The sequence below is a fragment of the Haliotis asinina genome, chromosome 8 (assembly GCF_037392515.1).
Source record: "Haliotis asinina isolate JCU_RB_2024 chromosome 8, JCU_Hal_asi_v2, whole genome shotgun sequence".
NCBI lineage: Eukaryota > Metazoa > Mollusca > Gastropoda > Lepetellida > Haliotidae > Haliotis > Haliotis asinina.
Window position 1 is genome coordinate 16,934,122 of NC_090287.1, and position 23,992 is coordinate 16,958,113.

The 23,992-nt window shown below is 38.2% G+C and overlaps 1 protein-coding gene across 8 annotated transcripts in view; it reads right to left on the minus strand.

The window, feature by feature from the left end:
* Positions 1-23,992, minus strand: part of LOC137294889 (homeobox protein six1a-like) — a 96,118-nt gene that overhangs the window by 63,903 nt on the left and 8,223 nt on the right. For 3 of the 8 annotated variants that reach the window (XM_067826047.1, XM_067826046.1, XM_067826044.1), the window contains exon 1: positions 8,943-9,034. The exons of 3 other annotated variants lie outside the window; for them this stretch is intronic. The gene's annotated coding sequence lies outside the window, so the exon portion shown is untranslated. Of the gene's footprint in view, positions 1-8,942; positions 9,037-23,992 lie in introns of those variants that run through there. 2 more of the 8 variants (XM_067826041.1, XM_067826054.1) reach the window with 2 other exon arrangements.

Below are 23,992 nucleotides of genomic sequence, written 5' to 3' on the forward strand. Positions count from 1 at the left end.
TATCGATCATTTAATTACCTGGAATATGCAAACTGCATCAAACATCCCGTTTGCTTTGCTTTGTTCTTTATTAACGCGGACATATGGCTTCTCTATACATAAACATGCACACAATTGCAGAAGAAACTGATATTTTCACGATGTACTCAATTTCGTATTAAAATTCCCTTAACCTGATTATGAAACACATTATTCTTACCATCAATGTTTACATGTTGGCGTTTTGTTGCATGTGTTTACATGTAATTGATTGAGTTTGAAAAATATTATGTGAAAAGTTGAATAGTTAGTTCGTTTACCGATACTTTGTCAGAGCTGAAATTAGTTAGATATTTGTTGGTTCAGTAGATAGAGCGTCTGTGAGAGTAGTGGAAGGTTGTTGGTTCGACCCTAGTCATATCCAAAATGTTACTTGTTGTTGCCCTGACGGTCGGCAATATCGGGAGAAAATAAGGACAGTTAGTGATGGAGTCAGTATTTTCTGAGTTGGGAACTAACTTTCAAACTTCAACACACGCACGTACGTACGCACGTACGCACACACACACACTTGCCAGCACACATACACACACGTTCATGAATGTCGACATAACATTCAAAGCGACAACAGGGCTCCATATCACCTGAAAACGTGTACATATGAGCGCTGTAGCTTTTTAACTCACAAAGTAATCAAGGCGCTCCAAATTCAACTGACATTTAAGTTTAAAAGTTCTATCTGACAAACACTTTGATTTGATTCCAAAATCTATTCTCGTCGTGATGTTGTTGGGCTGTTGAAGTGCACGACGCACACCAATCTTCACGTCGTACACCGGCTGTCAATAAGGGAGATAACTGTAAATCACGGACATGATTGAATCTCCTTACGTACAATAGTTCAATAGCAATGTGTAGAGCTTCGGTCTGTCGTCAAACAAGGCGGCATTAAATATGCAGAAAACCCGGTACAACATACACAGGGTATCTATGTGTCAATGAAACCTATAAATATTTTATTGCTTGTTTGCACATCAATGGGAATTATTTAGACTGTGTATTTAGGATCACTTTCGAAATTAACGTTTTGGAAGAAGTTATTTCACTACTGGTGAAATCGACCTGAGTATGCGTCAACGTTATGTTAATACACAGTCATTACATTATTGGCGATATGGTTAGTTATATATTCGTTAATGGCGATTTTGTAAATGTTAATTGCAAACTGAATCCCGCTTATTAATATCATCACAGCGATAGTGTAACTGATATCAACTGCCATATGCTCTGGGTTAGAAATGACACTGTACGTTTTGAGAAAACCTTTTGTGTTAAAACTATAAGTTATGAATAGATGTGCATTTTTGAAAGAATGGTTTCAAAAGAAGTGTATAGTTTGAAACCAGATCATTAAATACGGCAGGTCTCCATGCTTACACATTTTATGACGTGCCCATTCGTTCGTCGTAGCTATTCATATTCGTTTTCATTTAGACTGTGAAGAAAGGGTGAAGCATGAACATGTCAACATATCCGCATGCACGTGCAGTTTATGCTGATTTCAATGCTAATGCACGCGTGGTGATCGCGCGACCAATTTTAACGGAGTAATCAGCACGCCCCGCATTGAGCAGTGCAACGAATATGTTGACATCACACCTTTGTAGAATTCTATGACTGGTATCAGGAATCACAATGAACCAATGTACAGATGTCAAGACACTAGCATATGTCGATGTATATTAATTTATTCACAATCCCAGTCCGTTAAACGACGTTGATCCACCAGTAGGTCAAGTCGAACGAATTCTGGGTTCCAGTTTTATCATACCATTAATCACTGGATTGTCGGGTTTGGTTTACAGGCCATCGATTCACGGTACCTATACTGCTTTGTTATATGGAATATTAAAATGTACATTGTCGCTTTTCAGCAGTACGTAAATTATTAAACGCACTACAATGACACAAATATCCAAAATGTCGTATTGTCGCGCGTTGGATAATTTTGGTACTCTTTGTTTCTGTACGGTCGAAAATGTCCTTTCTAGGATTCCACAGAGTTACGCCAGGCAACATACACTAGTAGACTAACATTGAATCTCTCAATATATAATTTTGATAGCAACAAATAATCACATTTAAACTGAAAAGGAGCCCCGGTGAAATGTGAGATTCCTGAATCTAGACTTGCGTTAGCATTGTTGGGAGGGCTTGGCAGTAGGGAAAATAATGTGGTTCAGGGACTACGAGACAGACTGCATACACTTAGTGCAACGGTAGAACAGGACACTTGAAACGCTTCCGGGACCACCCGGTGTCATTACTGCTTTCCATTAATATATTTTCACTGCTATTTTGACATTTAGTCTCGACTAAGTCTGATTTGAAGGGTAATCTGGGCTGGTTTGATCGCCAGCGTTAACATTATGTAAATATTTCTTCACACTGACTGAAATCCCTTGAATATTCAGTCTGTTTGGGGTGCTATTCTACTCATACAATAGCTTGAATATTGTAAAACTAGATGGAGAATAGCCTGATTTAATTTGATGCTGGTGTCGCGAGATCGTCTAAATAAATACATATACAAACAAAAAACCGAGGTGAGATTAAGTTAAAAGTTTAGTGTTTCCTGCTAAACATCCGTTACTGTAGAAATACTATGACGTATTTTATTCCGAGATTAGGAAAATCACAGTGTATAAGAAACGTATGATACACTTTCATGAGAAATGTACATTTATATGATATATTTTTTCATTCTTGTAAACAATTTCTAGGTAACATTTTCCTCGTTCCACGAACGCCAGACTACCATACCATACAGCGTTTTCCTATACCTGTCACCATGGCTACCTGCTATGTTCATATACCGGGGATCTACTTGTCCGACTACAGGTGTTTTCTGCAATACATATATCTATGTAAGAGATATTTCCGCATTGATTTATAATGCCCTCTAAACAACACTATGAGCCAGGAAGGTAGATGCATTTCTGATTTATGAGACAACCAAATGCATTTAAAAACCAGTTACTATTCCCTGATTATACACTTATTTTGCGAGTGTTCTGGGTAATAAAGTAAGCATGTATATTGTTTCAGATATCATATGTCTCATCTACACATCGTTTTTTTCGTTTGCCGTGAATCGGAGTTGATGTGTGTGTGTAGCCAGTATATATGTATATACCGGTTAATCTCAGTAATGACTTTTCAAATCAATTTCTTGTGATATCTTATTTAATTCCGATGCCACCTTTCGGATACAGTTTCGCTTGGTTCAGCATGTGTGGTAAAATACCAGGGTAATATTGTACGTTGGCCTGCTTAAGACGTGGACTGCGGCAAACCACACTAAGGTCAACTCTCAGGGTCAAGGTCAAGTCTGTCTGAAACTCATTATTTTCCCTACTAGCGCTAAAGCCTTAAATGAAACAAGTCCAGATTTCCCCAGGTTCTGAATTTCCCATTTCATAGAAGCTCCTTTTCAGTTTAAATAGGTATATTTGTTACTATCAAACTGATACATATTCCGAGACTGTTAGTCTATCCAAATCTCAAGCGCCGCTCACACTGGAATGTTCCTACAACTCTCACTCACGTTACGTCAAGTGGAATTTGTTTCAGGAGATAATCGTCAGAGCGGTTATCTTCTGGCATCGACATGACAACGAGGTATGCTTCCGTATTTTGTCATGAGAAACGCTGACTTACTTTGGCTTTTGTTTGCGACGAGTGCATCCGTTGGGCAGGATACGCTCCCCTTTTTTCGCGAACACCTTGTATCAACTTTATTTGATGGTTCATAAACAAATGCTTATGATATAGTCGGAATAATACAACCGCCTAAACTTTGAATGCCCCAGGATATTGCTCCAGTTTGGTCTACAATGATACCAAACCTAGTTCACTCACTCACTACCTAGCGAGGACGGTGGGGTAGCCTAGTAGTTAAAGCGTTCGCTCGTCGAAGACCTGGGTTCGATTCCCCTTAAGGGTAAATGTGTGAGGCCCATTTCTAGGGTCCTCGCTATGGTATTGCTGGAACATCAGGGCTAAACGTTATGACAATAAGTCGCGGAATGGTAGGTATGACACATCCTGGAGATAAAGCAGTCAAGTACAGAATCGTTATTCCAAATCTACATACCAGGGAAACTACCTAACGTTGTGAAATTATCTTTTATTTAGAGATTTTTTTATCACTACAAGAATCAGCACGACAGGCAGCTGCGTCTATCACAGTTAGACAGGCCCCTCACATATAGATCCGTCCACCACAGCTAGACACGCCAATCGCAGATGCATAAGTCCACCACAGCTAAATATGTTCATCTCAGCAAGATATCCCCATCAGAGTTCTATCACTGTTAAGAATGTCCACCACAGGAAGAAACAGGCGATCACAGGTTGTTGATACGTCAACTACAATATTGCAGGCCCCCAACAGCTGGGTATATCCGTCGCACATTGATATCGCCATCACGGCTAGATACATATATGCGGTTGTTAGACCCAATCCATCCCGGATGAAAAAAACAACGAAAAATAAAACAAAATACTGAAACCAAACCCAGTTCAAGTTCAACACAAACAAAACATCTCACTATAAGACTCGTCAAATCGCGTCCAGAAAATCTCATGCATACCAAAGTACAACCAGAAATCCTCAATCGCACCTACAAATGTTCCCAATATCTAGAAGCACCACAGCACGTTTCCAAATCCCGCCAAACATCGGACAAGACTTCTAGAAAGTCCACCTGACACTGTCAAACGGCACAGCACTTCTGAAACAGTCCCGAGGAATGGCGAAAAGTCACATCACGACTAGGACATTGTGAAACGTGACATCATTTGTAGAACGTCACCATAACATCGAGAAACGTCACATCAAGCCTAGAAAGGCTCCCAAACATCGAGAAAAACATAAAATCTAGACAGGCTCCCAAACATCGAGAAACGTCACATTAAGTCTAGAGAGGTTCCCAAATATTTAAAAAAACATCACATAAAGTCTAGAGAGGCTCCCAAATATCAAGAAACATCACATAAAGTCTAGAAAGGCTCACAAACACCGAGAAACCTCGCCTGAACCCCAGGGAGGCTCCCAAACATAGAGAAACGTCACATCATTTCTACAAAGTCACCAGAATATCGAGAAACGTCACATCATTTCTACAATGTCACCAGAACATCGAGATAAGCCACATTAAGTCTAGAAATGCTCACAAACGACAGGGCATGTCTAGACAGCCCCCCCCCCCCCCCCACACACACACACACATCTAGAAACGATACATCATCTCTAGAAAAGTAAAGTTTCCAAACATCGGGAAACGTCACAACGTTTCTAGAAGGTCACCAGAACATTGAGAAACGTCATATCAAGCCTAGGAAGGCTCCCAAACATCGAGAAACGTCACATAATATCTAGTAAGTCCCCCAAACATTTCATCATGCCTCCAAATTCATCTTAGCACATCACATCTACAAATGTCATCTTAATACATTCACAAACGTCACATCACACCCCTAGAGTCCCAAGAACAAAAAACATCACATTGTGTCTACAAAAGAACGTCAATACATCCAGAAACATCATGTGAAACTCAACGAAACATCCGGAAACACCATATGACGCTCAGCAAGTCCCCGAAACAGAGACGAGACATCAAAACTAGGGTATCTGCTGTATTGCCGCTGTTCTTGGAGGGCATAATAATATGTGAATGGCATGCGCCATTACATGACTGGAACTCTGGAAGTGTTGCCAGCACAGGCCACCAGTGCCAATAAATGCTCTCCTCCTCACAAGAATGGTACTCATGTGCAATGACGAAGCAGCTGTGTTGATGGTACTAATTTGTCAACACGTTGACGTGTGTATCGACAAAACATGCGTTGCCAATATGCATGCACATATGTTTGCAAGCAAAAACTCCATATCCTGTTCAGTAAGTGGTTCGTTTGTTCCTAGGCGCGCACGGTTTTTTTGTGTAGATATGTTTTGACTGCTATACGTTTACCGAGAGCGTCAAGGAACATATTTTAGGTTGTTGCATTATTGATGTCGACCGTGTCACTCTAGCGGATAACAGCTAGATTTAAAATTAAAGAAGAGACTTAGAAAAGAACAGAATATTAATAAATAAATACTTACGTATAACTGAGTAAACGATTTGAGAAAATAAGCAAGCGCTTGAGTGTCCAGGTGAAAGATCAAAGGCGCCGTACGCCAGGTGTAATTTCGATCGAAAAGTGATATTCGCTCACACGTGTTCAGCTGGGCGATCAACAGCAATCACTCCGAAGACATGTCGATAACGTTTCATTATCAGATAAAAGAACTTATTATTGATTTGATCTAGGTTACTAACAATTACAAGACCTATTCTTCACATACACTGGACATACATGTTGGATACATGTTTATGAAATATAGAAATTTATTATTTTCATAATAAAATTGGGAATACACACTTAACTACTTTAAACAAAGCGTATGTTTGCAGTTGACCATTGCAATGCATTGCTTAATCAACTGCGAAATCATACACCCTTAAACGCTGTCACTGAATAAACATACTGATATGTATCCATTATTCTAAAAAATATGTCAATAGAATTCCATCATTGTTCCTATTATGTGTTCTGTTCAATGGACGATCATTTTCACCAGAGTACCATTGTGCAAACAAATGTGAAACGTGCATACTACACGTGATTGATAGCCGGCTTTAGAAGCTGTATGTGGCAGCCAGTGTGAAATTGACAAAGTTTTCAAACCATGAAGTGCTCAGTCATATATATGATACTTAACACCGCAGCGAATGATTACTTATCTTTGTACAAGTTCCCCAAGTATACATTATAGACATATACACTGAAATAACATTTAAATGGGTACATCTGGTTGGAATGAGTAAGACGATGACTTGCGTTGAGAGGTCTTGGTAAAAAGCAGACGAAAGAGCATACATTTAAAAAACTTCTTTCTGTCCACGCACGTATGATTTATTGGCACATATCTACAGCAATTGCCTGTTTGAAATGTTAATTAAAATCCTGCAAATTGCCTTCACGCTGTATTAGTGAAATGTACAATCAGTGAAATGTACCATGTGTTAGTGAAATTGCCAATGAAATGTACAATGCATCAGTGAAGTGGACAATGCATATCAGTGAAATGTACAATGTATTATCGCAGTTGGTAAGTGTTTGTGGGGAACGTTTTGCGTGTTAGTCTGTCTCGCAGTCCCTGTACCACATTTTCCCTACTGAAATCCTTCTCTGCGATGCTAAAGCCTTAAATGAAGCAAGTCTAGTTTTCCTTCAGGAATCCGAATCACTGGCTCCTTTACAGTTTATGTAGTTATATGATATAACTATAAATGTTATATGATATATATATATATATATATATATATATATATATATATATATATATATATATATATATATATATATATATATATATATATATATATAATGTTATATATATAACTACTCATTAGTCTATACATAAGTCATATCCTTCAGATTGGTCATGGAAATGCATCATCGTGGATGAATATGCTGGATGCTATCAAGTACCACCTTGTGAAAGAGGAATGTCTTGGAAGAACTCTGGACAAAAAATCAATTTGAATAAAAAGGAAAGTCAGGCAGGGTTTTTCTCTCTCTCTCCACTGAACGCAGGAGTTTTGCGTGCCACAATGGAATAAATAAATAGTTCAGCTGAGATTATTTTAAAAGATTTCCATCACATGTTTTTTTCGTAAATGGAACTGGTGATTGAGGAGTGTGTCAAATCGAGAAGTGAGTTGCCCAAAAAAGTTTCCAGAAAAATCGAGTAATGAAAACAAAGCGTAAATCAAGGGCCACAACAAGGTTTTAACACACTCACTGCGCCTCAAATGTAGCATCCAAATAAAATGGCTATTTTATGTTCACTCCTGTGGCTCTGTTGAAAAAATCTCTTTAAAAACACAACCATCTGATGTAGACTATTTAGATTACAGCTTTTATGGTGTTTTGGGTTGTCAAACAAATACAGCAGGCTTCTCTCGCACTTACAGCAAAAATAACGATTTTCTCGACATCCATCTGCGCTGGAAAGAGGGATGCAAAGAAATTTGAGAAGTTTCCATTTGAAACAAGTATTTAGTAAATTTCCAGCAATTACTTGAGGCGAGCAGTCTTCAGGCCACCGTGGACGCTCGTTCTCGATTTTCTCAATTTCTCAAACCCACCAGGGAGCGATTTAAAAAATGAACACTATCTACACGCCAAAGCACAACATGGACAAAACAAGACATGATTACATAAATCGGACGCACAGGCTTGGGAACCACCCCTCTGACTAATCTACATTCAGGGTTAGTAGACAGTTGTAATTTCTGTTAATTTCTACAACCAAGCAGGGATCAGGTTTAGTCAAATAGGCCAGTCTGGCGTTCGTCAGAATATCTTAGTTTTGTTGAGAACTGACAAACGTTCATTAAAGCTCCTTTCCGTCAGTTACAATGTCGGAACTTCGATAACATGCTCCTCAGATCGAGTTTGTCAGATTACGCTCTTTATCTCACTAAAATATGCCAGTCGACGGTCGTGGGTCTATGATCTAAGCCGATCCTCGGGGTTTCCTTGAAACTGTGCCGAGAGACGCGCCGATGGGAACCACGGTATAAAACGGTAGGCTCAAGACAGTCCCAGAGACAGACTCAATATAATTGTATGGACGAAAACTGAATCTCCCCCCTTAGTATCAGGTCGCGGTGGCTAAATAATAAAGGCGAGCTCTCTAAACACGACAGGCGAGTTATTTATGTTTAGCTTCGCGTTAAGCTGATATCGTATTTTCCCGTTCCAGCTTCTTTGTTCTAACTTACAGATATCAAATAAACTTTACTGCTTCTAATACGAAAAGGCAATAATGAAGTAAAGTTTGTTACCTTCTAACGGAGGGTTGGTTGGTATTGGCGTTGCAGCAGCTAAAATCAGTTGGCTTGGATATTTGGCTCTTACTGCTCGCGACTCGACGAGCTTGACTGGGCCGTCTCACTCAGGTAAAGTCATATTATGTCCTGTTTTTTAATTGTAGCTTGCGCGAGGGGATCTCCCCTTCATTGTGGGGTTTCGGTATTCGTTTTTAAGGCCATTCCGTGCCACTGACTATTGTAGAACCGCGAAATGGCAAACTGAATGGGAAAAATAAAACTTGATAGTTTTTGAGGTTTTGCATGATGTGTGTAAGTTGAAATTGAAACCTGTACGGGTGTAATCTACATTGACAAAACTGAAATCGACAAGCAGGTGGTTGGTGTTTCGTTATTGGAGAAGCGTTTCATTGAGAAATATCACAGCATTGTTGTTACGGCTTTCGGAAACTGGAATATTCAAAGGTATGAAAGTATTGAATCAGTGGTTCTTTAATGTACTTGAAATAGACAAGCATCAAAAGTTTACTTTGAAATATAAATCTTTAGTGTATTTAAAAGAAATCGGTTGATATTGTGTACTGACATGTGTCAGGGGTAGAATGAGGAGTTTTATCATTTGAGGGTTATGTAACGGTTTTGTCTATGTGCACTCTTCATACAATGTTATTTTAATAAACATTCTTCACCTTTTACTACAACGCTGGTTTCAAGTAAAGGTTAGAGAGTAATTAAATGAAATTGACAGCATATATCTATGTTTGTACATCCGACACTGTTTATTCTTGATCACAATTTTATGAATGGCTGATTGTATAGCACATTTAAATAAGGAACAGTAAAAGCTATTTGTAGTTTGAGTTTAAAACTTGCCAAGACATTCATATTCACAGCTATTTGCTTTGCACATTAAAGGAAGTTCTTACCTATTGTCATATAATTTCCTTTTGTATAAGAAGAAATACGTCCATATATTTGTTCATTCAGTAGAGAGGTTTTGAAAGCGCGTGTCACTTAATTTAATCATTGTTTGTATTTGAACTTTATAAGAGCTTTGCATGAAAATAGCGAGAATGCGTGAAGAAAAGAGCAACAGAAACTGTGCTTCTCAGATGTTTTAATCCTACTTTTAATCCTACAAAGTAAACATACTTTGTAAGTGAGATGATGAATGCAGAATAGTGAATGCAGAATACGTCCACTAGATGGATTGAAAACCTTAAGAAATGAAGTAAAAATTACCATTTTGCGCAAATATATCTGGGATATCTTAAACGTTGTATCTTTGAGAATCAGTCGGTTAGATTTAGATCTGAGAATCAATTTCCTGCATGACAGATGTCGTATGGTTGCAAATTCTTTCTTATCCCCGACTCCTTTGAAACCAGTTTGTTTTAACACAGAAACACCCAGTCACGGTTTACTTGTCACACAGAAATATCCACCACAGTTTACTTTTTACACAGAAATACCCACACACAGTTTACTTTTTACACAGATATACCCAGCCACACTGTACTTTTTTTACAAACTGTTGCAGCATTGAGTGATGGTTAAAAAACACAATCAAATTTGAAAAAAAATGTTCCGTTCAGTTTACAGTTACATGAAAAACAAAGTCAGTATACTTTCTTTCGCCACCCAGTTTATTTGTGCTGATATGTTTGTTTGCACTTCCACATTCGGTGGTTAGTCAGTTTTCATTCAAGTACAGACTGTTTACAAAATCAATAAACGAATGCACGTTATTTCCACTGAATTGAACGTGTGCTGTCAATTTCATACATATCAATAACAAATCACAGAATTAAATCTTGTTTCCTTTATTCATACCTCACGTACAAATTACCTAGACAAATATTTTCACTAACTGTAGACTTATGAACATATGACAATAGTTGTTACAGTTTGAAATACATCTGTAACAAATGAAGTGCATGCACCTGAACATATACTGGGGTCTCTTTCAAATGTTAAATCAGATTGACAGAATTTATGATGTATTAACTCATGATACATTTTCATCGTTCTGTTACGTATTAAATTATTTTACGTTTCAAGAGACTGGCTTTGTAAAGCTGCTTCAGACAATTAACCTGGTAAAGTACAACTAACACGTGTAAATATCTGTAATGTTGCACCGTATGTAAAAAGGTGTCACAAGTAATCGACTATTTCATAAGTAATGTTCCAAACAGACGCACGTGGTCACACAATGAAATGTATTCAGTGAAATAGACACCTTGTCAATACCGCTGTCGAATTGTTCACACTTATGTGAGAAATAAAAACTTTGACAGGTTCTCTGTCTCCGCTGCGGGACGACCAGTGCCTGCACGGATACACTTGGTCAGACGCTGACCACTGTTGGAAGTAATTAGCACGTGCGTGTTGACCACGCACACCAAACGCGCAGCTGGGGAATAATTCAGCTACAATATTTCCCGAAATTGACAGCGAAGAAACAAGCTTGGCTGCAGTTATATTGGATTTCATTAACAGTTGACAAACAAATGATGACAATAATAGTAAAAGCCAACACATAAACAAGGTGAAAGTACATGCTCATAAATTTACACATAATATTCGCGAATATCTGTGAAGAATAGGACTGGTTCGTCATTCAGCTATCAGTTACCACTTGTTTACATTGTCAATGGACATTTCCTCGATGTGAAAAGAGAAATACTAGTGAGAATTAAGAAGTCAATATTCCGAAGTACTGTGTGTAATAGATTTGCAACCACAAAACAAATAAAAAGTTTAATTATGAGTGTGAAATAATACTTTCGACACAAACTGAATTATGAGCCGAAAATTTAGATCTTTTAACGTTACTGGAAGAAATTGATACGAATATTACACTTTGCCGACCAAGCGGTACGAGCGAACTCTACGTTTATTACAACAAACCAAACCACTTTATAATTGAAATAAATGTTGCAGTAATATATACCATAAAAATGATTATATGTAAATTGAAAAAAAGATTTGGCTGAGTGAATACATTACTTCAATGAATATACTATGATTCTATTGTTCTCATTCTACATATGATATTCAAATTGCAGAAATTAAACCAAAATTTTGATAATAGCATTACCAAATTCTTTGATCATGTAAACTATGCAATTTCACCCTAATCAGCTACAAAATGACAAAATTGCCTTCACAGAATATAACAAAATACCAATTTATCTTAAATATCAAGTTCCGAAAGTCAACAATATGATTATAATATTTGAACATCCATAGTAACCGTTCCAAGTCGGGATAATTGTTCGATCTGTTAAAGAAATCGGATCGTATGAAGGACTCATTAGTTTTGTTTCTCAAACAGGCGTGGTATCGACTTTAACTAAGATGAACTTAGTTACGGCTTGGTGTAGGTATCATCTTACTGCCCCGAGGCCACACGAGGCATAACGATCTATTCTTGACCCAAACAAAACCTGCCTTTTCCTTTTCATTATATGGGCTTAATAGGGTTATTACTCATAGTTTAACTAATTTCGTATTTACAAGGGGACAACAAACAAAGGAAACTTTTTACAATCAATTCAGTAAGCTGTCACACTGTGACCGGATTTAACTGATGACGTGTACATTTCTGATGAACGCCTGGCATATCCAGCTTACACAAATTAATAATTAAAAATATTTAATTTGAGTTTAGCCTTTGTTAGAGTTGTCTGCAAAGACTATTATACACATACAGTACAACGTGAAAACAATGAGGGCGCTTTGTCAGGAGCCCATAGTTTTCACGATTGCAGTTAAAAAGTTACTCTAAAGTTTACGTTCGATGACAGTGCTTCCACACAATGCCACTGGCAGCTAAATAGCGGAGGAATGAGATTTTACAATGTGCAAATGTTGCTCAATTTGGAGATTTGTAAGAAGATGATAATGCTTCGTTAAAAGCAGAGCGTCTTGTAGGGTGAATTGGTAACAAGTAGAAAATGCATGTTCTCACATGTGAGCTTGTGTGCTGATTAGCCAACACATCACACATGATGTGTTGATAAATAAGATGATGATGACAATGAGTATGACGACGAAGGTTGAGATGACAATGAGTATGACGACGAAGGTTGAGGACTATTTTATGGATGTACAAATTCTCTTTTATGCATTGGCGACCTTTCAACATGGATTCTAAAGTCGTTGTCAAGCAAGTGATGTATATCCACAAAAAGTCTTCATCCTTCATCCACCCATCTTCTAGAATGCCAATCAAAGAAATGACGACGACGACGATGATAATAATGACGACGGTGATTGTAATGACGACGACGACGACGACGACAACGATGATGTAGATTTGTTCTGTCCGTGCACCTTACAAATATCCAGGCTTGTTTCCCCCCACTACACTAAAGCGTGTGGAAATCTCTGCAATATGCAGTGTCTGTTGCAACAGAATATTGACCGCAGCGGTGTCATGTTCGATAAATTGTTCAAATCAACGTCACCAGAAATGAATACAAAGTGCAGGTCATATAAGTCATTTTAATCCCAGAGGCAAAATACGTGTCACTATGTCCGTACTTTACAAGTTGTTATGTTTCAGTACAAAACTTAATGAAACTGTTTCCTTTCAGTTCTACTGATCTCTAATTTGCCGATATCCTTTTGAAAATGGATAATACACAATGAAATATTGTCTCTGATCTTGCCCAAGGTTGTTGACTTTCGCTTTATTTTATTCTGTATTATAGATGAATATATGTTTATAAGGGAAAGGACGTTTGAGTTTCTGTCTGAGGAAAATATCCCGACGAAGAGCGGTCTGTATGGACAGATACATTTTATTAATTTCAATAAAGAAATGTCTTGGGTGGCGAACGATCACGTGTACATAAACTTTGTCCACCACATATACCTGACCATTATTTTGTGCAGAGTGGACTACGTTGATGACCAACACTCCAACAGCGAGCTGACGGGTCTGAGTTCGTTACAACCGTAGTATACTGTGTTTGGTGTTTATACACCTGAGAAAATCACTTACAGATATGAGTTATTTAGTTTGAATGTATGCATGTCAAGTGTCGGAGATATCCAAGACAATCTGATTATCTTCTTTGGTTGGTTAAAAAGAAGCAGTTAGACTGTCTGATATATAACGATACGTGATTTAGTTTCATGGCTGTGTACCAACTAGATGTTTATGAAAAATGGATTTAACAGTCAAATCATAAAAAACAAATACCCTCAAGTGCTGACATGACAGATACTGGCCTGCCTCCCACCCAGCGTAGTGAAGAAATATGGAGAGCCGTGAAAAAGGAAAGTATACATATATGTGTGAGTGAGGCTCATATTCAAACAAAGGAATGGTGATATGCTTGTGATGTTTTGATACGAGTATCACTGATGGTTGGGTGTTTTTAGTTTTTAGTTTGTGGTATTTATTCGTAAACCTGATAACTTGTTTACCACGTTCGGAATACTTGGTCGAATCATGTTTTATAGTGTATGCTTTCCTTTTTTGTTCTTTCGTTTATACAAAGTTAACATGTCATGTTGTCTTCTACTGAAACGTTTGACCGCATAGATTTTCTTTCCAGTCATGAACCAAACTTTTGTAGCATACTTCCATAGTGCTCTTTGATAATACACTTTTATATAAGTTTGATAAAAAAAATCAGAGAAACAGTGTTAACGGCTACCCAATCGAATTCTGCCATTTTGTGTAACCAACAACGGCACTGATCCAGTCCTTTCTCCCACCCCCAAAGCCCCAGTGTGACATCCCCACCCCACCCTGCTCTGACCCATACACACCCCCAGCGGGTGATGAAGACATCAAATGATGCTATGCGCAAAACACATGTAGAGTGCAGCGTTAATTTCTCTAAGGGATAGACGCCTCGTAACCCCCACGAGCACACATACGGGTTACTTACAACCAATTGGCACAGATAATCTACGAAAGAGGTATTACCCTCACACAGATGTTTCCGACTCTTATTTCTGAGATTCCAACAGGAGAGAGTGTGGTATAATGCATGTAATTGCCTCTCTTGATAAACCTGCAGTTCGCGATTTAGATAAGATAAAAACCGGATCTGGTTTTAGTGAAATGTTGAACATTTCAGATGTATATTTTCAAACACAAATTTATGTCCACTGCGTTCATTGAGTGTTTTGACAGGCTGATCAGATTAAGGGTCCTACGAATAAGATGCAGCTTTGTTCTGGTTAGATAGATAACCGTATCTTTGATGTAGGGTGTAAGCTTTTGAACCATATTCACGACTTTTTTTCAGGTGAACAGTTGGCTAGCCCTTGCATAATCTAAGATGAGTGCCTCAGGTGGGGCAGGATACGTTCATCTTTTCTCAACACCTTGTACAATCGCTGCTTTGATAGTGATTCTTAAAAACATACTTATGACAGTAGGGACTTTTCAGTCCCTTCTGCTTTTAGCAGGTATTTTTATGATGCAGAAAGGCTTTTGTTGCTTTTGTTTAGTACACAGTTATTAGCTAATCCAGATGTGTACCTCGGGTTCTTTGTTTCTTAGGGTGAAAGATGAATTATAGAACAAGCAGGTATTGGTTCAGTTTTCTTTATCATGCACTAAGGTTGGAAAAGCATTGGGGCTATTGAGGAGCGCCGGTTGTCAAGAGTAATTTTTCAACTCTTGAAGGTTTTTCATCAAGGAATGGCCAATCCCAAAATTTGACATTTTGGTACGGCCCTTCACCAACATGTTTATTAGATTGCTCTTTTTAGTATTTAAAGTTACAGGGACAAGAATGTGTAATGTAATCACATAGGTGCTGGTCATGTTACACTATCATTTATAACCCGCGACACTTCCTCAACACTGGATTACAGATCATAAACTACAGTCACAGTCTTGTTTCGGTCAACAGGATACAAGTGTACGGGTAAATTTTGGAATGGATGAATTAAATGTTTTCAAGACAAACACATTTTTTCACCAAACAAGTGCCTCACACGCATTAAACTTCCCAACACAGTAGCAGTTACTATTCATTTCAAGTAGCAGTTACTATTCATTTCAGTAACATATTTCATTCCTGTCTTACTCCAAACAATTCTGTGGGAAAATAGAACCAAGCAAAAATGAGGCAGTGCACACCCATGTACGATGAAGGCGTTATAAGAAACACGGAGGATATGGTCATTTGACTGCGACGTATTTAATACGGGTATCTCGTGATGTTCCCAACCTCAACTCCTCAACAGCGACAATCTTCTACGTCAGCATTTTTATAAATTTTGTAATTGTGTGGCCAAATCCAGTTTCCAAGTGAGCACTTTCCTTAGCGCGGCAGTTCAGTACCATTCTTTTTTTGTTCGTTTTCTAAACGCCTGTGATCCCATGTACCCATTGACATAACTGTTTGACTTAACAGAGTACGTTCACTGGGGAAGTAAACATCGTTAGTGCTCACAATGCATTGTAGCCTTCTTTGAACTGCTCTATAATCAACGCCAATTACGATATAACGCTGTGATAACGGCCAGAAATAACACGTCGTTGTGTTTGTATTGAATATCATTTTTAAAGAATGACGTCAACATTTAGTCTTATGTTGGAGCAGCTTTTAGCTATTAGTATTTAGATACAGATGGTGATAACTTTAGGAGAAAGGTTTCTGATTTTTTTTAGGCGTGCTATGCTTTCTACAATTGTTTATATTATATATATAATTTTGCACTGTGTTAAACTCAAGGTTTAATTTAATATTTCAATTTTATAACACCGGACTCTTCTTAAATGAAATTTAAAACCTGAATGGTATCGTTAGATGTTTGGTATATAACCCACAGTCTTTAGTTGGTTGGAACCTCCAAAGCTGTAATTGATTCCTGTTTAATTGATCAACACGATTGACGGTTTTCCAGTGTATTGAAATTGTGGAGACATTTTGGCTGTATAAAATTGTATCAGTGTCCAAAATATGTGCCAAATTTTCAGAAGTTGAGATTGTTGATGAAAACGCGCTATTATAGTCTAAATAGTATTCATTTCAAACATTACAGGGTGATGAAAACATATAAGTGACAAAATGTAACAAACACCAAATCCCAGGGATTGTCAGCGGTAAAAGTAACACCGGGTGTTCAGTGAAGTGACGGTGTAAGAGTCTGGTGACTGTTCATGTCGAGTGACGCACACATATTCTTGGCCGATACCTACATTAACAGGTTCAAGCTACGTCATCGACCACAGGACATTCAGCTAATCCACCTAGTCTGGATATCATTAACTGCAGTGTGGGGTATTATCATCGTCGGGTTCATCAGATTTCGTTGTAGTTGTAGGCTGGTGCAATGAAATATACAATGTTAGTGATACCGAATAACGAGTCTCGATTTTCACACGAAACAGATTCTCTTGGTCGTTAAAAGTGAAATAGCTCTGAAAAATATATAAATGGATCTCCTTTAATTTAAACGGTACTTGTTAAAATGAAACCTGTTTCCTGATTAACATATCACGAGGATGTGATGATGCTCGTTAGTTTTGTCGCTCATGTGCAACGTCTAGCGTGATATTGATGGACTACTGCTAAAAACTCTCTCTACGTGACTTCGTTAAAGCAGCCGTCCACATGCAAGGTGTCCGGAAAACCGGGTTTGACTGTAATCTGTTTTTCAAATATTACTCTAGAAATGGAGGTCTGTACTTAAATTATTCAAATCAGTTATTAAATTACAATTTGCAACGATTTTCTGCATATTTGACAGTGAACACGAACACACGTCGGAATTGCACAATTTGAAATTTCAGCAGTGAATGAATTAGGAGGAGGTTTAGCTTTTGTTTAAAAAACAAATATGATCACTATCGATTAAAGGTGGACATCGGTATGTCGAAATTGCATGTCTGTTACTTTAGATGGGATACTGCTAAAGCGACCCAGTCGATCCACATCAAAGATTAATAACTTCATGGACAACTACCAGCAATCTATCATACAAAACTTTCAAATACTCGAAACTGACATGTTTGGCACTAATATGATCGACATTATTTAGCGGTTTTACCCTTTCTGTCGGCTAACCACCTCCAAATAACATTCTGTTCACATTCTCCGTAACAATACATTCCTAACACGCCTGTGTTTGATATTCTATCAAAGTGGGAAGCATTTAATCGAATGTTCCATTCCAAAGTCTCTCATATTTCCCGAATTCGATTTAAACGACAGCTGCGTAGGAGCAAGTCCATTTCAAAAGTCAGTCAACCATAGGTTGTCTTAAACAGGCAAGTAATGTGACTGCAAATATGTTGATTACTTAGTGTAATTGGTGACTTTAGGGAGATGGCACCTTGACGTCTTATCACGATTGATCTTTATCTAGAATGAAGGATCCCCCGGCGCCCGATGTCAGGTTTAAACCTTTGTGGTATCCATTACAGTTTACAGGGGAGTGCTGGATCCCGCTGCCTGGATATTGATCTCAACAAGAGTTATCTGCCCCTTACGGAATTCCTTTGGGAATATCCCGGGTTGTGAGTTACGCTTTGGGCGTGTATGATGGATGATGTCAAATATGAACACTGATCGCGCTTGTTCGTTAGTAGCAGAAAAAGAAAATACAGAAACACAACACCCACGTCCACCCCCCACCCCACCCCACCCCAAAAAAAACAACAAAAAACAAAAAAAAAAAAAAAACAAACCCCAAAACAAACAAAAACAAATAAACAAAAGCAAAAAACAAAAAAACCCCAAAACCCCCCCAAAAAACCCAAACCCCATCCTCTAAGAAACAGTACGGTTGAGGCACCGTAAACATTTTTCATTGGCTTACACACGACCTCAACCACTCATACATCTGTCACATATTTACTGTCTCTAACTCGACTAGCAGCTTGATATTGCTCGAACATCCCTCTGTCATTTATTTAACAAGCTTGATTCGAAGCATGAATGTTCTTAATGGTTGTATTGTTTTGCAGACCTATGGGGAGACAACTCTACGTTATTACATTATTATATCCACACATATTGCATATATTACATTAAAATGAACCATTTAAAACCAGAAATATAACTTCCTAGGCCAGTATGTACCAGTCTAACATTATAGAAAATTCTTGAAACGATCTAAACACTTTCGGGGCATTTGAAACATTCGACATATTTTTGACATGTTCCCAATTCCTTCAGACAAAACCCTTTCCAAGACAGCAGGTCTCTGCAGGCCTGTCTGATAGCTGTCAAACATATTAAATCTCATCCTTAAGATACTGGATTCCATTGCCGTACACCTGGGAGACAAGCCTTCACAATTTAGTGCGGTGATACTGACATAATTAAGGATACGGTATACGACTCCTGGGGACTTTCCAGTTCCTGTCTTGTATCAAGACTCCAGGAATTCCCCGCGATGAACAAAGACAATAAGTCACGTGGGGTGGATTCTAATAAGTCTTGTAGCCTAGGTGACAGCTGAATTCCTATAATGGGTATTTCTTTACCGCCTTCGTCACTGAGTCATATCTGGTATCGACAAATAATACGCCTGTCTGAAAAGATTGCGTTTTCATTTATCTTTAATCTCACTTATTTTCATACACATCAGAAAGATCCATGTGTTAAAAAAATGATTGCGGCTACAGTTAAGAACGTTCATGCTTTGTAACGTTTTTGATCAAAACTGCTGATTTTTTAGACCTTTTTTTCATCGTGAGTCTAGAGCTCACTTTTTAATTCTGCCTTTATGAGTTCGTTTATGGTCAATGAAGAATGGTTTGAAGTGTATTTTTGATTAAATGAAATAAAGTCTTATTGCAAAATATGATTTTTTTCTCAACGAATGTGATACTGTTACATATCAAAGTTAAGCACAATCTGAACACATCCTGTGAAATGCCCTTGCTATAACAGTCAGGGCAACCATTCGCACAACAATATTGCTCAAATCGCAATAACGAATCCTCTTAATTTTGCCAAGAACGCGAACGAATTGTAATCGATTTTAATGTATTGATATACCTCCTGTCTCTCCTGTTTGTTCACCAAACCAGAAAATAAAACAACCAAAACCAAAAACAAAACACAAAACAGGAAACGAAACAAATGCGAGCAACAACATACAACACTAAAACGTACAAGGTTATTTAAACGTGATAATGTTGGAAAACTTTCTGAAACGTATAGTTCAAAACACAGTATACCAGCATCATCAACATGGCTATCCAGTTCTGCCACTATGAAGCAAAGGTGTAAACCTTATGGGTTTAAACGTCAGGTGAATGTCTTTGACTGCCCCTGCACCGAGAAGCGATCACAGGTCACAGGTCACAGGTCACAGGTGAAGAACAGTCTCTGGATCTTACACCAAGATGCTTTCTGTTGCACTTACCTAACCAACTTACATATGACAGCCTTCATATTTATTCTACCGCTAAACTTGGCTTCCAATTGCTGTTTACTGACACTTGTGTAAATGTTATTTAACTAATTTAACAGAGGGCTCAACTGTTTTAAAAACTCGGCTCATTCATAGCTTGAAGGTACTGAATATGTGCAGTTATCGAAATATCTGCAATGAAACGCCAACTTCACTCGCAGTATTCCCTGACAACTGACAGATCATAGCCATTGTGTTTAGACTCTATCGACTACGAATTACACGCATTAGGTTAAGTCGATATGTAGGGTAATACCTCACATTTTGTTCATCTCCAAGCCCCACATCGCCTATTAGAATGACCTGATTATGTTGCCAATCTCCACGATAGACTTGATCTATATATGTATTGACTATTCTTGTAGATATATGGAAATATATGAGTATTTTGCCACCTTTACGCTGGTGTTGGTTTGTATAACCTCATTATGATCGCTAATATTATTTATGACATACTTAACAGCTACTATTATTTATTATATACTAATCATACCACACACCCTGTTCTGGATTTGCTTGTTTCCTGTTCATGACTGACATCGTCCCTCGATTCCTTCGAATCCCATAGCTAGATACGCGACAGCCGAAAAGATGGGACCTGTTACATAGTACAGAATGCCGACCTCGAGTGTTGCACCAAGTGTCTGTTTCAGAAAAGCTTCGTAACTCTACGACTGCGTTTGAATACTAGAGTTACGATTGTCGTAGCGCTACGGTTGATTTGTGTAACGTATCTGAGTACTAATCCCAAAGTAATAAATTGTAAACGTTGAGTATATCGTAAGACTATCCCGCGTCCTTGCCCTGGGCTCGATTCTTAATCTTATTTCTTTTCCTCTTTAGTCGCTTTATAGAACAAGGAGGTGCATGCATTTCTCACTGCAACACACCAACAACTAAACAGATCTTTTTAATCATATGATCATTTGTTTCGTGAGTCAAATACTGTTGTGTCGAAGCTGCAGGGACTTTTGTCGAATACTTCGAGTTAGACCAGGTTTGACAAGCGACAAATAGATAAAGGAGACACCGATGGGGCCAAGCATTTACGTCAAGGCAAACAAAGTTCGACAAATCAAGATTCGACACAACAGTCTGAATTTATCCAATGGTCCACAAGCTAAAAGGTTCCCCATGTTCTAATAAATCGTATAACATTACTTTCATTAATAGTATGATCTGGATGTACTTCACCATCAACCAGCGTTTGCACAAACACGCGTGATTTGCATACATCATACCCCTAGCGGTACCCCAAGAAGGTCAAAGTTAATCTCAAACTACACCTGGATGCTACCCGATACTAGCATACGAGGTACAAGTTAAACATTGACACATGGTATTAACATATCAAACTATATACATTGTCTCTGGAGATGGGATCCGGTGACAGCGTAAAAAGGAGATTAGCTTTAAAATCTCGAAATATTTTGACTGGTCAGATTGCTCGAATTTTCAGGTCAGAGTTGGCGAATACAATAAGTAAACGGATCAGTACGCTGAAGGTGTGACTGTAGTGATAAAACGCATTTGTTGGGAAAGCTCCAACAGGTGCAATCATGATTCCTAACATACAGTGTTATGCTTTTAAGCCAAACAATGAATGCTTATTCGCTAGGAGTGCCCGACCTCGTGGTCGTGAGAGCCAACACGGGGAAAAGTTGAGCAAGCTGTAGATGCGTCGATATTTATAAAATAAATTGCTTTTTCATGCACGTTGTGTATTTTTACAAGGTTCTGTATCATAATGTATACTCTTGCTAAGACACAATAACGTTTAAGGTTTTAATGAATGCATGCTAACATTTTTATCGCCATCGATGCAGTGTGAAGAATGTCATAAAGCATTATGGGTTTGGTGAACCGAACGTTTAGGGCAAATCCATTTCTTGTCTGTTTCAGCCGTTCTCAAGTGTATTATCTGATGTTTACTTTCGTGCAGTAATATCAAGTACTATTTTCTGTGTCCAATTTTGCATGATGTCGTTTGCCAGCTATTTTAAAAATATGTTGTCAAGAAGCATTTATCTATACTTTGTATTCAAAACCTTAACAGTGTAGGTATTTAAAAATATAAATGCTGCAACGGTTTGTCACTCTTTTCCATGTAAATATGACCATATTATTTTTGAATGAAATACGACATGACATGATGGACTGTTGTACCCCAAGTACTGGTCCCTTGGTGATTGCATTTTTTTCCACACCGTGGCTCTTATCTATAAGATGGCAACACAGTGATAGGCAAAATGGTGATCGACATCACGAGCAACACTCCATGTCATTAGAACAGACGACGCATGAACCAGTTCACCTTGGTAACCATCCAGTCAGAATGCTCTTACAACATGAAAGGAATATCAGGAATCTATATTGGTTGGGGATCCACACATGGTCTGTTTGTAACATGATTTGGGTGTGCAGCTATATTTGAAGCAGTTAGGAAAAGCTTGATATTCTCTTCTATACACAGTTATATCAGAATACTTTGATAGTGGAGTTGAATTTTACGCCGCACTCAGCAATAGCTTTTGACAGTACGTACATGAGTTTATTGTTTTTTGTTTTAAAGACAGTTTCTATGAAATCTGTAAAATCAAAAATTGTAACTGGTATGAAATATTTCATATTACCCATTTCTTGAAATCAAATCACACCTGATATTTAATGCTTATGAAAGTCTTCACAAACCGAGACAATTTACGTGTTAGTTTCGAAACCACAGATGCCCTGCTGAACATGCTATTCAGCTGAAATAGAAACAGTAATGTTGAACCATGGTGTACTTAATAAGAACCTAATCATCAGGTCCACTGCTTACGAAATTAACTTTGAACGTTGAGAATAAAAATGACACCTTCTGTCAGGCTTGATATTAAATAAAAGTGTTTGACACGTCGTTCAACTGCCTAAAATGTTGGTGGTCTGAGATATTTACTTTCAACAGTATCTACATGGCGATAGGTTTTGCAATACATTGCCTTCGGGTTGAACACCGCCATTTTGGATGTGTGTGTGTCCCGGATGTTATGATGTCACCGTATGGAACGGTGCCCGGATGTAACGCTTTGGGTGTTATTGTTTTCAACATGCCAAGGAAATATTTGTTACTCTAAGGTTCCGATATGCGAGGATGCTTAAGGGTACATGCATGAGAGTTCCATGCCAAATGGCAACATCTGTTGTACCTAAATGCTTATGAGAGAGATATTTCACCCCTGCGAAGTTTTTCATGATTTCTGGGTCAGAGGCGGCAAATGGTAATATCAAATGATCGGTCTTGTCAGTCCTCTGATGAAGCTGGTTTGCGAGAGAAACGTAGCGGCGAGTAATTATATAGACGTTAGAACGTAACAGTCGGCTGTTTTCAAACCGCCTGAGAGTCAACCATCCACTTTTAACTCTCAAGGCTAAGATTACTTCATGTGTGAGATGCTAAATATAGAACACCCTATTCCGCACTCATAGCAAAGCCCTTCGTCCCCTTTCTTTTACACCACACGCACGCAAACATTCACATACAACACGTGCAATCTTGCATTTTCATCGGATGATTGTATTGACTGTGTGTGCTATTGAACTATAGTTATTAGAAATCTAAATAGTAAAAACGAGAGACCCTTGCGATAAACATTGGAGTTTTCTTTTTACGCCAG